Here is a 14,344-nt window from a genome sequence, read left to right as displayed (position 1 = left end):
AATTTCTCTTAACCTCGTTCCTCACACTCTTGGTGATAATTTTAGATTGGTAATCTCTCATCACTGACTCCCCAACCAATTTATGGACCCTCGTTTTGGACTCCATCACAAGTGGAAAAATCTTCCCTACATCTACCCAATCGAACCTCTTCATAATTTTAAAGACCTCTATCAGGTCACCCCTCGGCCTTCTCTTTTAGAATCATAGAATCATAGAATGATACAGCACAAGAGGAGGCCATTTGGCCCATCGTGCCTGTGCAGGCTCTTTGAAAGAGCTATCCAATTGGTCCCACTCCCCTGCTCTTTCCCCATAGCCCTGCAAGTATTTTCCGTTCAAGTATTTATCCAATTCCCTTTTGAAAGTTACTATTGAATCTGCTTCCACCGCCCTTTCAGGCAGTGTATTCCAGATCATAACAACTCGCCGTGTAAAAACTTTTTCCTCATGTTGTCTCCGGTTCTTTTGCTGATCACTTTAAATCTGTGTCCTCTGCTAACCGACCCTTCTGCCACTGGAAACAATTTCTCCTTATTTACTCTATCAAAACCCTTCATGATTTTGAACACCTCTATCAAATCTCCTCTTAACTTTCTCTGCTTTAAGGAAACAACCCCAGCTTCTCCAGTCTCTCCACATAACTGAAGTCCCTCATCCCTGGCACCATTCTAATAAATCTCTTCTGCACCCTCCCTAAGGCCTTGACATCCTTCCTATAGTGTGGTGCCCAGAACTGGACACAGTACTCCAGCTGAGACCTAACCAGAGTTTTATAAATGTTTAGTAATACTTCCTTGCTTTTGTACTCTATGCCTCTATTAATAAAGCCAAGGATCTTATATGCTTTTTTAACGGCCTTCTCAACTTGTCCTGCCACCTTCAAAGATTTGGTGTACATACACCCCCAGGTCTTTCTGTTCCTGCACCCCCTTTAAAATTGTTCCATTTAGTTTATATTGCCTCTTCTCATTCTTCCTATCAAAATGTATCACTTCACACTTCTCTGCGGTAAATTTCACCTGCCATGTGTCTGCCCATTTCACCCGTCTGTCTGTCCTGCTGAAGTCTGTTACTATCCTCCACATTGTTTACTACATTTCCGAAATTATGCCCTGTATACCCAAGTCCAGGTCATTAATGTATATCAAAAAGAGCAGTGGTCTTAATACTGACACCTGAGAAAACAGAAAAGAGCGCCAGCTTCTTCAGTCTTTCCTGATAGTTATAACCTTTCAGTTCTGGTATCATCCTTGTGAATTATGTGTGCTTGGAGGCTGTTTTGTCATTTGGGACATTTAGAAATGGATGCACCTCAGACCCTTCGTATCCTCACTCTGTGTGAGCTCTGTAGTTTTGGCTACAACTAGCGGAGAAAAACTAAACGCAGCGCCCCAGTATCTTTCACCAGCTAGCCCCCTGTGGACTGGCCGCAGTCACAACTCTTGATGCGTCTCGTAAATGGCGGCATTCGCAGCTTGTCCATACGAACGAGTCACAATTTGGCACGAGGAGATTGGGTAGACTGCCGTCCAGATGGACTGGGATTTTGCCCCCCTCTTCCCTCCCCCCCCCCACCCCCGCAGCGTTTGTGCAGTGGTGTCAAGCAACTCGTGATAGTGCATCAGCAACAGATACTGGGCTGGCAGTGGAGAAATGACCCTTACAAAGAGACACTCTGAACCATTTGACCTGCTCTTCCGCAGTATTGGACTGCTGACGCCATGTGGATGGGACCCTGACCAGCCCTTTTCCTTAGTGAGTAATCTCTCATATTTCTCATATTGGCAATGAGATCAATACGCAGCCTTCCTGAGCCCTGCTTTAATCAATAGCAGAAGATCTATCTTCCTCGTTGGACGTTCATTATTTGGTATCTTTAAGCACAAACTTCTGATCGCCTCCGACGGGTAAGTGAACAAACGCACTGCTTGGTGTGGCTGCCGAGACATGGAGTTCAGGAAGGCCTCAAAGTTTGGAACCCCAGTATGTGCCGAGTTGGCCGATCTCAGCCGGGGTGGAAGTAGAGCTGCTGCAAAAAGCAACATAAAAAAATAGGAAAATTAATTTGCAAGCAAAATTTATCCCATGGCACAGACACCCTGATAATGTAAAGATAGCTTTCTTCTCAATGGAGGCAGCAGTTGGAGTGCTACCTTTGGCCTTAAGCTAGGGTTCTGTCTTCTGATTGCTATTCGTTAACTCCTGCTGGAAACTGCGCGTGTGGACTTTGGGCCCTCCTCCCCCCATGAAGGAACAGCCTGTTGACAGCCACTGACTAGGCTTACAGAAAGGCTAGTAAAACGTCCCAATGCACTTCACAGGAGCGATGCCAGACAAAAATTGACACCGAGCCAAAGGAGACATTAGGACAGGCAACCTAAAGCTTGATCAAAGAGGCTTGGTTATAAGGAGCGTCTTAAAGGAAGGGAGAAAGGAGGATAGGATGAGAGGTTTAAGGAGGGAATTCCAGAGTTTAGGGCCGCCAATGATGGGGCAAAGGAAATGGGGGATTCACAAAAGGCCAGAGTAGGAGGAACACAGAGTTCTCGGAGGGTTTTAGGGCTGGTGTTAATCAGCATCTTCAGGAGAAAACTGGAGTGGAAAACACACGAAGAGACACAGTGAGTCTCACTCAAAGTGAAACTTGGCAGGCTCAGTGTCTGCACTCAAGTGGTTAGGAAAAGAAAGTCACTTGTAAGACACAAAAGGTCCTTTGTCATTGTGGACCCTCAGTCATCTTAGGGAGAAGAGTTACTTGTCTTGTAGAGTACTCTGACAAACAGACATGGCAAAGGTCCACCAGATGATCTGTATGATGGCTCACCTAATAAGTGCTTCCACTACTCAGGCTAATTTCCATATGGTAATCGCTTTTCCTGTTATCTTGGTTCCGCAGTCAGCACTTCTTGTGCGTGATTGGGTGGACGCAGGGAAGGTTGCTGATCTGTTGACTCTTAGAAGAGTTACTGTCAAGTCGGCACAAGCCCACGGTAGTTGAGCCTTCAAGTATGTGAACAGTGACTGCTTAATTACTTGTGCTGTGTCAATTAGTGTGACCTTAGCATTTGGCAAAAAATGACTGGCTTGTACAAATGGAAAAGCAAAGAAAAAAATAAATGCTTGGACTTTATTGAAGTGTTTAGATAAAGCTTCCAAATTGGAGTGGTCTGTCAGCTTCAACGAACTTAAAAATAATAATAATATATGCCGTCAGATCTCAGTAACATAACACATGTAAGCTGTCAAACAAACAGATGTTTTGTTGTCTCAGTTAATGTGCCTCTTAAGCATCTACTGTTGGGTAACAAGTATTCCTCTAACAAGGGATATGTGCTGGCTCTTTACATTCTTTGTTAACAGCGTTTGATGGTTATTGATAGGAAAAGCTGCATTTGTCTCTGTGAAATTTTACTGGGAAATTGTGATCCACTAAAGACCCATCCCAAACCAAACTAAGTCTCACCCTATCTGAAGTAGTAAATGGGCCGTTACATTTGATCTGAAGAGATTCATTTTGCAAAGCCAGTTTCTTTACATGATTGATTTGTCATTCTACAATCCTTTTATTTATTTTTTCCTGTGCGATTTTCTCCCCTTCTCTCCTGAAGGCACTGATTCACACTGGGGTACAGTACCACATGTGCTGGTCAGTCTCCATTAACACCCATGTGGTCATTCTTCATGTGCTTACCTAGACAGTGAGTGTGAACAGGCTATTCAATAGTGAGGAGGGTATCACGAGTGAGCCCAGACTTGTCCTCACGTGACGTATAAACCCACAATTATACAAATACACACATACAAACACTCATCCACAAATACACACATACAAACACTCATCCACAAATACACACATACAAACACTCATCCACAAATACACACATACAAACACTCATCCACAAATACACACATACAAACACTCATCCACAAATACACACATACAAACACTCATCCACAAATACAGACCCACAAACACTCATCCACAAATACACACATACAAACACTCATCCACAAATACACACATACAAACACTCATCCACAAATACACACATACAAACACTCATCCACAAATACAGACCCACAAACACTCATCCACAAATACACACATACAAACACTCATCCACAAATACACACATACAAACACTCATCCACAAATACACACATACAAACACTCATCCACAAATACACACATACAAACACTCATCCACAAATACAGACCCACAAACACACCTACACAAAAACACACACAAATATACACACATGCACGTACACAAATCTACTCACACGCAAATATACACACACACACAAAGCTACAAACACACACACACAAAGATGCAAACACACACACACACACACACAGACAGACAAATATACACACACATTTTCTAAGGAGGGGGTCAGTGGACAGTAATTAAGGACTGGAAGCCAGGGTAATTTATTTTCCCTTCCCTAATTATTTTACTCCTGTGGTTATCTGTCGTTGAGTTGTTGTCCACCCACGAACTTGTGCATAGAATGACATGGAATGTACAGCACAGAAACAGGCCACTCGGCCCAACAGGTCCATGCTGGTGTTTATGTTACATACAAGCCTGCTCCCTCCCTACTTCATCTAACCCTATCAGCATTAATACCACCTTTGCCACACAGGTTGTTGCTCGGCGAGAGGGGCAAATTTGGCTTCTGAGATAACTTCCCGGATTTGAAATTGAAGTGGCGTAGTCGGTAAGTCGGTAATGTGATGATGTTATGGCGGCATCAGTCACAAAGCCACCGACGGCTCGCCGGTTACATTCACCGTTACAAGCCTGTCCCATTATATCATGTTAAAGATGCGAAAAGCACAAACGTTCCCCTGGCCCTCACCTTGGTGGGCCAGCAGTTGAGTTTCTCAGATCTGACCGTTGCAAGAACTAAGCTTGTCTGTAAGAATGGCCCCACCTTCCACACCACCACCCCCCCCGATGTGGTTAACACCCCCCCTTCAAATGGAGTGTCCCAAGTTAAACCAGACTGGATCGAATTAGATTGCTGACTGAGCCAAACAGTGTTTGATCAATCCCAAGCCGGCCAGACTTTCAAGGCAGTACTCAGCACGCAGTTAGAGACCCAGCCAGTCATTTGTGCTGTGGAACATCGGATCAGGTGTAGGCCATTCAGCCCCTTGAGCCTGTTCCACCATTCATTCATTGCTTGTCTGTATCTTAACTGCATCTACCCGCCTTGTTTTCATAATACTTAATACCCTTGCCTAACAAAAATCTTATCAATCTCAGTTTTGAAATTTTCATTTAACCCCCAGCCTCAACAGTTATTTGAGGGGTATGTTAAGGTCTGGATCAGTGCAGTTGAAGTGTGAATAATAATTTTATAGTGCTACAGCCAAGGGCACGCATTGCTCCGCTGAGTCCCTCTAATTGGGCGTTGGAGATAGTCTTTGTATGGACTGAGGTTCCTTCACTGAGCACCTGAGCAATGTCTAGTGAATGGTACCAGTAAAGAGGATTGAAAAGCAGGGTACCTGCCCCTCTCTGAAACTCCTGGGCAGGATACAGACAAAGCTTGCTGCCTGTGGGATGATTCCGAGCTCACCTTCAGCCTCCAACCTCTCTCCCTCTACACAGGATCATTCCTCGTCTGCATTTTACCAACAGCCCTGTGGCCAGTGCTTCTCTGACCTTTGCTCTCTTGTTCCTTTAAGCTGCAAATACTCCGTCCTGCACTTCCTTCCATCTCCTCCCTGTGTCCAGTCCCCTAATGTAACTCCTTTCTTCCTAAGGATTTGAAAGCTGCAATTCCTTGTCCACCTCCCTCAGTCTTTCTTTGTTCCTACAATCTTCAGCCTGTTAAAACGCAAGCCCAATATTTCCTGATTTACCCAGAGGGGTGAATCTCCTCGGGGCTCCTCCCTGCTCCGCTCCACTGCAGTATCTTTAGTGGGAACCCCTGTAACCTCGGTTTCTCAGTTTAAAAAAAGCGGTGATATTTTATACAATAGATTGTCTGAGGATTAAGGAATCAGTTTGAAATCCCGTTCAGCCAGGTGGTTAGAGCTGTACGTGCCGTTTGAGCAGTTGGCCGTTGTCAGCCTTGGTTCAGCCTTCCTCCTACAATCTTCGGCCTTTTGAAAGCCAAACTTGGGGTCAAAGGCCACACTTTCTTCATCCCTCTCGCCCTTGGTGCCCAACAGAAAGCGAGGTTCACGGGCGCCCAGATTCCTGTGGCCGATCCCCTCCACATTTCAGCTGCCTGACTGGCAGGCATGTGGGAGCGAAGGGCAGGGTCCAACAGAAGGCGTGTGCCAACTGCAGGAGCCACCAACCACGAGCTTCTCAATAGTGAATGGTGCTCGGGGGGGTAAATGCCACTTTTATTGCCGGGCGGAAATCGGGAATCGGCAACGAGAAAGAAAATTGCTTTGCGCCGGCGATTAAACTGAAATTTAGATCCTTTCTTTTTTTAACACACCCTCCTTGTTTGTTCTACCTGCACGTTGGAATAAGTAGGGTTCTCAAAACAGTTTCGGCAATCTGCAGCCCAAGTGAATAGGAACATTGGAACATTAGGAACAGGAGGAGGCCATTCAGCCCCTCGGACCTGCTCTGCCATTCAATCAGATCATGGCTGATCTGCACCTCAACTCCATTTTCCCACCTTTGCTCCATATGCCTCAATACTCTTACCTAACAAAAATCCAACGATCTCAGTTTTGAAAGCTCCAATTGTCCCCCAGCATCCACTGCATTATAGGGGAGAGTGTTCCAGATTGCTACTACCCTTAGTGTGAAAAAGTGCTTCCTGATTTCACTCCTGAACAGCCTGGCTCTAATTTGAAGATTATATCCTCTTGTTTTTGATACCCCCGCCAGATGAAATAGTTTCTCCATATCCATCTGATTGAATCCTTTTAACGTTTTAAACACCTCGATCAGTTCACCCCTCAATCTTCTATACTCGAGGGATTACAAGCCTAGTTTATGCAACCTGTCCTCATAAGTTAACCCTTTAAGCCCCGGTATCATTTGGTTCCCAATCACTCTGGTTCTGTGTTTCCTGTCACAGTGGCTCAGTTTGTAGTGTATTGTTCAGTATGTGTTGAGCTTTACAGGCCCAAAAAGTTCTGAGTAATCCCCAATCATTGCTGAATTTGTTGATCTCTGCCAGGGTAGATTAAGGGGTGATCTAATTGAGCTATTTAAGATAACTAAAGGAGTTGATCATGTAGATGGAGAGAAACTATTTCCTCTGGTGGGGGAGTCTAGACCAAGGGGTTATAACCTTAAAATTAGAGCTAGGATGTTCAGGGGTGATGTCAGGAAGCATTTCTTCACACAAATTGAATGGTGGAACAGGTTTGAGAGGCTGAATGGCCTGTTCCTAAGTTCGATCAGGATTCCCATTCTGACCACTCATTAATCACAGAATCATAGAAAGGTTACAGCACGGAAGTAGGCCAGTGGAGGAAGGGGATGGGGGGGACACGGTGGGGCGGAGGTCGATACGATTAACATCTGGGCCCTGGGCTTGAGGGGAAGAATTATGTAGAATTGCATAGCATTAACAGCACAAAAACAACTGTTCGGCCCAAAAATCAGCCAGGTTTCCTGCTCCTGATCTCTACCCAGTAACCCCTCGTGTGCCTGTATGTTGGTCGAGGTCAGAAATGCCTGCCATGGACCAAACAACCTGCCAACACTCACTGTCAATGCTCCCACATAAGGAATGGTCTGTTGGACCAGTAATCAGAAGGGCTGATGGCAAATATGGAATCATACTCCACAATGAGTCAGTGCCTTCAGGAGAGGAGGGGAGAAAACTGCAGCACGGAACAAGGCAAATTTCAGTCCACCGCAAGAAAATCCTTCAGGTCCTTAAATTATTCTGGGAACAAAATCCAAAGACCTTCTTTCTGATATAATTTCTATCCCGTCCTCCCCTGAAGGCATTCACTCCTTGCTAGGTGTCAGTCCATGGGACTGGCAGTTTCTCCAGTGCTTCGGACAAGTGGCCATTCTTTATGAGTGAGCCTAGACGGCAGGCTGTTTGACCACATGGGGCATCGCACCCGATCCCGATCCCGTGCTCACCCGATGCTCGTGCTCACCCACTTTCCAACAGTGCTCCATTGGGAACTGGATAAGTACTTGAAACGAAAAAATGTGCAGGTCTGCGGGGATAGGGACTAGCTGGATTGCTCATGCATAGAGCCAGCACGGAGTTAATGGGCCAAATGGCCTACTTCCGTGCTGTAACCTTTCTATGATTCTGTGATTAATGAGTGGTCAGAATGGGAATCCTGATCGAACTTAGGAACAGGCCATTCAGCCTCTCAAACCTGTTCCACCATTCAATTTGTGTGAAGAAATGCTTCCTGACATCACCCCTGAACATCCTAGCTCTAATTTTAAGGTTATAACCCCTTGGTCTGGACTCCCCCACCAGAGGAAATAGTTTCTCTCCATTTACATGATCAGCTCCTTTAGTTATCTTAAATAGCTCAATTAGATCACCCCTTAATCTTCCCTTCCCTAGCCCAGGGATACCGAGGCCAATTGTAACATCCCTGTCAGCACAGATTGGGGATCGAGCTTGTGTCCTTCGCAGCCTGAATAGTTCAGCAACCCACTCCCTTAATCAACTGAGCTATTCTACCTTTTCTCCAAATCAAATGGAACAGCACTACTAAGTGAAAAAAAATCCTGTGTTCAGTAAGAGGCTCCGACAAACCTTTGGACATCAGTAAAGAAAGTTTCCACAAAGCAACAGCTTGAACTTTAAGCAGCTTGGGCCTGCTTTTAATGCTGCCTGTACACAGACATACCTACCTCCTTCACCGTGCTGATTTTCCCCATCCCCTTTGACCTTCCCTGCCTCCTGTTTTGTGTCTTATTCTCCCCCCACCACCCCTGACCGTAAAGCAGGCTGAGATGTCCTCCCATGTGAGGAGTGCTGCACAAACGCAAGTTCTCATGGGTACTTTGTGACCTCGAGCTAGTTGCCGTCTGAGAGTGGCACTCCTGTTGGAAGTGAGAGGAGGCTTCAGTTGACTGCTGAAAATGTTGAAGTGTCCTCACTTAGCCAATCTCACGGAGCAGCTTGGCTCCGCTGAGACACAGGAGGAGTGTTTTGCTGATCGTTGTAAAGCCGTTTCTGCTCCTCATGTGCCTGAAAGCCTTTGCAAAGCGCGAGATGCAATTAAAACAAGAGCCTGCAAGTGACTTGGGAATTTCAGGCAAAATAAGTTGGGCAAAGCTCTGTAAATGGCCCCGGTGAGTCATTTATTGTGAGAGCAAATCTATTAGCACTTTGCTTTTTGTCTTTCATTTCTCAAGTGAGGCGATTTTAATTAAATTAATCTGACTGTCAATCTATCAATGATCAATCACCAGTGCCGAGGCCCTTTCTGCGACAGCCAGCAAAGGGCTGACAGGGTCTGATAATGAAAAAAGGAATATACTTGTGAATCGAGTCAATTAGCCTGCATAATGGGTGGATTAAACAGCACCTAGTTTATTGCACTTTCAGATGTCAGCTCCTGAGTCGGGAGATTTGCCAGCAATTAACTTGGCTGTTATGATATTTGTTTATAGGGAGGTTGCATGAAGAAACATGCCTCAGAGGATTTCTTCTTTAATCCTGTCACAGCGTGTTAAAAAAAACCCACTGAGAACAGTTCTGGAAGCGGGAAATATTAATTTGGACACTGGCATTAAATTCTGAATGACCCTGTCAACGCAAAGACAAAACGATAAAACAGCAGAAGTGTGAGTCTTTTTAGATAGTACCTACAGGGCCATTCAAAGTTCTTCAGTGCTAAGAACACGGCAAGTGAGGTGGTGCTAGCAGTTATTATGATCTGGAATGCACTGCCTGAAAGGGTGGTAGAAGCAGATTGAATTGTAACTTTCAAAAGGGAATTGGATAAATACTTGAAATGGAAAACTTTGCAGAGCTACGGGGCAAGAGCAGGGGAATGGGACTGATTGGACAGCTCTTTCATGGAGCCTCAATGGACTGAATGGCTTCCTTCTGTGCTGCATCATTCTATGGCAGGACCTCATTATCATTTTTTTCCTCTGTTTCCCACCCGGTAGCTGGCCAGATTGACAGCCTGGCCGGCTGCCGGGCGGGAAAGCCAACGACAGGAGGCCACCACCGGGGACTCTTAGGGACGGTTCCCGGCAATCGGGAGGGAGGAAGGTCAGCGATCAGGAAGGGTGGGATCAGCCGCGATTGGCTGGAGGGAAAGAGAGGCCGCTGGGGCTGGGTGGGAGGAGGCCGCAATCGGCAGAGAGGAGGCCGAAGGCTTCCTCGAGGGGCTGGGGGATCGTTGGAAGAGGCGCTTACCTCGTGGAGCCGGCAGCTCCCGCCTCGCTTTCACTGCCGGGTTTCCCGAGTCCCGGAAACCCAAGTGGAATCTGTAAAATTTAAATCAAGCTCCAATTGCACTGTGGGAGCCGGGTTTAAATTTTGTTAATGAAGTGTCCCGCCTGTCCACGGTGGGACACCTGGACGTCACAATACACAACGAGCGCGCACATGGCGGGTTGGTGACCCGTTTCCCATTTTTTCATAATTTTTTGTTTCAAAAATACATTTTATTCATAAAATTTGTAACGGTACATACAATACAATTCAAATCACACTTCAAATAATACAATACAGGTCATACAATTTGCAACAGTATATATAGTGCAATTAAAAAATCACGATACAAACAATACAGTTACACACCATACATGGTACATACAGTTCATGCCATCCTAGGGTGCCTCATTGTATTACAATCAGTACAGATTATCGATTACAGATACATTACATTACATTACATTCATCAGTTCTTACACACTCAGCCCGAGGGGGTTTTTCTCTGATTCTGGCCCTCGGCATACAATGATGGGAGGGTTCATTTTTAACCCTCTCCCGCCCGTTGTCGGGGTGTTAATATCGAGGCATATGATTCCATGAGACCTGCGCTCTAATCCCTGGTCTCCCATTTTTAACCACTTCTGCGTTACTTCTCCCTCACCGACCCCCTCATTGGAGGGTAATAGAAGGCAGCCCACATTTTCGGCACTCTCGCGACCCACGGAGGGTATCGTTCCAGGCTTGGGTTTTGCCTCCTTTACATATGCGTGCAAGGTCACAAGTGGGAGGGCACGCAACCCTCAGCAATGCACAGCATTCATGTAAAAGTGCCTGTAAAGAGAGTCCAAAGGCCTGGTCACCTTTTCAATAGAGCAGGCTGGATCTTTCACGTGGCCGTAACGCCACAAAATACGGTGAGGGGGTGGGGTGAACTCCCGCCGGCTGCCAGGATCCACCTGGCAAATTTTCTCGGATCAGGGTCATTTAAGAAAGAAAGTACTTGTATTTCTATAGCGCCTTTAACAACCTCAGGTCATCCCAAAACATTTTACAACCAATGAAGTACTTTTTGAAGTTTAGTCACTGTCGTAATGTAGGAAACGCGGCAGCCAATTTGCGCACAGCAAGCTCCCACAAACAGCAATGAGATAATGACCAGATAATTGGGGGTGGGGGGAGGGGGTTTGATAGCATCATGCAATCTTTTACGTCCACCAGAGATGGCAGATGGGGCCTCGGTTTAACGTCTTATCCAAAAGACGGCGCCTCCGACAGTGCAGCACTCCCTCAGTACCGCGCAGGATTAAAATGACACTTAAATAATGCTGACGGCCTCCCCAAGACCCTGTGACATGGCTGGCGGCCTGCTTGCTGCCAGTGAAGAAAAGAATTGATCATTTTTAAAAATCATGCCCTAAGCCTGTGCAATAAATCTGCAATCAATCAATCAATCAATCAATCAATTAGTCAATCAGTTAATCAATCAATCAGTCAATCAATCTATCTGCAATCAATTGCACAGGCTTTCTGGCCATTTAAATTTTAAAAGTCTTGCTTCATCATCCATAGTAACGCTGGACACCAGGGACGAACAGGCATCCCTCAGCATCCACCATTGCTAACGTGAAAATGGCGGAAATTATGTCATATGATAGCTCTCCGTCATTTGCAAAGCATTTGAACACTGGCGGAAGGGCTTCTGAGGAATTGCCTGCCGCATTCTGGCTCCCTGGCATAACTCCGGCAGAAAATCTAGGTCAGTATCTCTCCATCAGTGTCCCTTATAAGAGGGAGTCTAATCATCAAAACACTTCAAATGAGGGAATCTGACTGCTAGGATCCACTTTAAAGCAGATATTTTGCCATCAGGACCCGCTTTTCAATTGGAGTTTCACCATCACGAACCCTTTGAGAAGAAGTTACAACATCAGGACTCCTTTTAAAGAAAGAATCTCATCACAAGAATAAGAACACAAGAAAATAAGAAATAGGAGCAGGAGTAGGCCATACGCCCCTTCGAGCCTGCTCTGCCACTCAATAAGATCATGGCTGATCTTCACTTGCCCGCCTGATCCACATATCCCTTGATTCCCCTGGAGTCCAAAAATCTATCGATCTCAGCCTTGAATGTATTCAACGACTCAGCCTCCACAGCCCTTTGGGGTAGAGAATTCCAAAGATTCACAACCCTCTGAGTGAAGAAATTTCTCTTCATCTCAGTCCTAAATGGACGACCCCTTAACCAGAGACTATGCCCCCCCGTTCCGGACTCTCCAGCCAGGGGAAACAGCCTCTCAGCATCTACCCTGTCGAGCCTTAGAATCTTATATGTTTCAATGAGATTACCTCGCCTTCTTCTAAACTCCAAAGAGTATAAGCCCATTCTACTCAATCTCTCCTCAAAGGACAACCCTCTCCTCCCAGGAATCAATCTAGTGATCCTCTAAGGCAAGTATATCCTTCCTTAGATAAGGAGACCAAAACTACACACAGTACTCCAGGTGTGGTCCCACCAAAGCCCTGTATAATTGCAGCAAGACCTCCTTACTCTTGTACTCTAACCCCCTTGCAATAAAGACTAACATACCATTTGCCTTCCTAATTGCTTGCTGTACCTGCACGTTAACTTTCTGTGTTTTATGTACAAGGACATCCAAATCCCTCTGAACACCAACATTTAATAGTTTCTCGCCATTTAAAAATATTCCGTTTTCCTATCCTTCCTACCAAAGTGAATAACCTCACATTAATCCATCTGCCACCTACTTGTCCACTCACTTAACCTGTCTATATCCCTTTACTCTTTGTGTCCCCCTCACAGCTTACTTTCCCACCTAGCTTTGTATTGTCAGCAAACTTGGATACATTACACTTGGTCCCTTCCTCTAAGTTATTAATATAGATTGTAAATAGCTGAGGCCCAAGCACTGATCCTTGCGGTACCCTGCTGGCTACAGCCTGCCAACCTGAAAATGACAGGGTTTATTCCTACTCTCTGTTTTCTGTCCGTTAACCAATCCTCTATCCATGCTAATATGTTACCTCCAACCCCATGAGCCCTAATCTTGTGTAACAACCTTTTGCGTGGCACCTTATCAAATGCCTTTTGAAAATCCAAATATACTACAGCCACTGGTTCCCTTTTATCTACCCTGCTAGTTACATCCTCAAAAAACTCTATTGGATTTGTCAAGCATGATTTTCCTTTCATAAAGCCATGTTGACTCTGCCTAATCATATTATGATTTTCTAACTGCCCTGTTGCCACGTCCTTAATAATGGATTCCAGCATTTTTCCAACAACTGATGTCAGGCCAATTGGCCTGAAGTTCCCTATTTTCTCTCTCCCTCCTTTCTTGAATAGCGGTGTTACATTTGCTTCCTTCCAATCTACTGGGACCGTTCTAGAATCTAGGGAATTTTGGAAGATCACATCCAATGCATCCACTATCTCTGCAGCCGCCTCTTTTAGAACTCTAGGATGTAGGCCATCAGGTCCAGAGGATTTGTCGGCTTTTAGTCCCATTAATTTCTCCAGTACTTTTTCTTTACTAATATTAATTACTTTAAGTTCCTCATTCTTATTAGCCCCTTGGTTCCCCACTATTTTTGGTATGTTTTTTGTGTCTTCTACTGTGGAGACAGATACAAAATATTTATTTAACGTCGCTGCCATTTCCTTATTCCCCATTATAATTTCTCCTGTCTCAGCCTCCAAGGGACCCACGTTTGCTTTTGCTACTCTCCTCCTTTTTATGTACTTGTAGAAGCTCTTACAGTCTGTTTTTATATTTCTTGCTCGATTACTCTCATTTTCTACTTTCTCCCTCTTTCTCAATTTTTTGGTCATCCTTTGCTGGTTTCTAAAACTTTTCCAATCCTCAGGCTTACTACTCTTCTTGGCAACATTATAAGTCTCCTCTTTTAATCTAATGCTATTCTTAACTTCTTTAGTTAACCATGGATGGATCACTT

General features: G+C 45.1%; 1 protein-coding gene across 4 annotated transcripts in view; it reads left to right on the top strand.

The window, feature by feature from the left end:
* ebf1a (EBF transcription factor 1a) overlaps nucleotides 1-14,344 on the top strand; it is a 414,365-nt gene that overhangs the window by 223,924 nt on the left and 176,097 nt on the right. The gene's annotated exons all lie outside the window — the stretch shown is intronic.

This window comes from Heptranchias perlo, chromosome 14, assembly GCF_035084215.1.
Source record: "Heptranchias perlo isolate sHepPer1 chromosome 14, sHepPer1.hap1, whole genome shotgun sequence".
NCBI classification, from domain to species: domain Eukaryota; kingdom Metazoa; phylum Chordata; class Chondrichthyes; order Hexanchiformes; family Hexanchidae; genus Heptranchias; species Heptranchias perlo.
The sequence above is the reverse complement of the archived record's forward strand: the minus strand, read 5'-3'. Positions and strand labels throughout refer to the sequence as shown.